We start from the raw sequence: 2,461 nt of genomic DNA on the forward strand, positions 1-2,461 counted from the left end.
AATTTTGGAAGTACATAAAAAAAACCATTTAAAAGGAAATTTAATTATCTAATCCATGAACTAGAAGGTTTTTGCAAAAAATTGTTCAACTATTTTTTTGCAATAAAAATAAAAAAACTTTTTCACAATTTTTTTAAAAGTCTGCCATTTTTTTGAAAAACATTTAAATAATTTTAGATTTAGTTTATGGACGAGATTTTTATGTGGCAATAACAAAGCAATTTGATTTTTATGTTTTAGAGTAACACAACAGCTATAAAACACGGCACAAATCGAGAGGAAAAAAAGATATTACCTTCAACGTGTTCTTACTTCTTAATTGTTTATAATGATTGTGTTAAATTTTTTGTTTTTTTTTGTTTTTTTTTTTAAATAATAAACAAGAACTTGTCTAATTTTTAAATAAAAATATTGAATAGTCTTTGAGAAAAAAATTCCCAAAGTTCCCGTCAATTTTTTGCCATCTATACGCACCTACCCCCTTAACCCTAAAATCTGATAAAATAGCGATATAGAGGGATTCCATTTTAAATTAATATATAATGAAAATAAAGGATACATACAGGCCAACTCGGAAATAACGCCGGTTTTGGAACTGGAGGAGGTGGGGAACAAACCAGATAGAGTGCCGCTTCGGATGAAAACGCTTTTGTTTGTAAACGTCTGTGTGACCAGCGCACACTCGCCGCAGCTTTTTTTTACTCCTACCGCGGCATGGCGTCAATTCTCGGAAGGGATGTATCCGGGGGCGTTATATCCGAGTTTGACTGTATTAAATAGTTTAGTTGCTGAAAATTCTAGGAATTACGAGCTTTTCAAATTGACCTTTAAATTTTCAAAATTTGTTATTGTGATTGGGTATCTATTTTCGCAGATGATGGGGAAATCGCTGATCTATCAAATGATCTAAAGAAAATTGATAAATTTCAGAAAATGATAAAATGGCGGCTATTTTTTTAAAACTAAATTTTTTATAGAAAATTTTTGGTAAATACTTTTTTCATCAGAAATTTTTTTTGCAAAAAATTAGAAGTTTTAATTATGGCGTCAACTGCTAAAAAAGGGTATATCTGAAGAGTAAAAAGTAGTTTATAATTAACATTTACACAAAAAAGTGTTTTACACTTTTCAAGAGGTTGCATCCCCTTGGCCTAAATATTTACGAATATGGTCGAGACAAACAGAATTGTCAATTTTCTTATCACCACTGAGTAAATTTCATCAGAAATTAAATTTTTTATATATTTTCATATGCATATACAACTTAAAATTTATTCTACGTTACAGGTTGATAAAATTAAAATCAATGTCAAAAAATTTTTAATAAACTATAATTGTCTGATAAATAAGTAATCTTCTTAGATATTGTGTAGCGATGATTAACAACTAACTTTGTACTCTTCACATTTACCCTTTTTCTTAGCAGTTCGAGCAAAATATAAATTTTTTTTTCTGAGAAAATGGTTTACCCAAAAAAAAAACTACAAAAAATATAGTGAACATTTTCAGCAATATTTCAACAACAAAATTTTAAATTTGAAGTTCTAAAAAATCCCATTTTTAATATTTGCATAAAAATAGCCGCCATTTTGTAATTTTCTGAATTTGTACATTTTCTTTAGATCATTCGATAGATCAGAGATTTCCCTATCATTTACAATAATGGATATTTTAATAAACGAAACCAGTACAAAAATAAAGGATTTAAACCAAATCTGTCATTTTTCTACAGATATTGACAATTACAAGGTTAACTTCAATAGCTCGTAATTCCGAAGGTAAATTTCGTTTGGTTAAACTATGAAATACGTATCCGTTTATTTTCATTGCAGCCTGATATACCTAAAGGCCAAATTACTGAACTATGCATGATTTGAAATGGAATCGGTTATAACGTAAACATACACAAGGTGAACAAAAAGTATAGAAACCCCTAGAAATCTCTGTCACCTTCTATTTGCACTTGAACCTCATTTTTAAGGTCATTTTGAGGTCAGCTTTGTATTGTTTTTTTTTAGATTAGAACCCTTATTTTAATGCCAGAATCGAAAAGAGCGGGAAATTTTATGTTCGGGTATGTGTTTAGGTCAAAGGTTAACGTGACCTCTACAGGTCAAATAAAGGTCAAAGTACGCTGTCATAGGACCTCGTAGGAATCTGGCAAAATTAGTGAAAAAATTAACCAAATTCATACCTTGGGTAACTTTGACCCTTATTTGACCTGTAGAGATCGACGTAACACTCGACATAAACACATACCCGGTCGTAAAATTTCCCGCTCTTTTAGATGCTGGCCCCAAAATCAGGAGTTCCCATTAAAAAAAACAAAGCTGGCCTCAAAGTGACCTTGAAAATGAGGTTCAAGGTGAAATACAAAGTCACCTTTGGAACCTAGGGTATGCCCTTGTATTTTTCTCGGTTAACAAACCACATAGATTTCTAGGGGATTTCATACTTTTTC

Source organism: Belonocnema kinseyi, chromosome 4 (genome assembly GCF_010883055.1).
Source record: "Belonocnema kinseyi isolate 2016_QV_RU_SX_M_011 chromosome 4, B_treatae_v1, whole genome shotgun sequence".
Lineage (NCBI taxonomy): Eukaryota > Metazoa > Arthropoda > Insecta > Hymenoptera > Cynipidae > Belonocnema > Belonocnema kinseyi.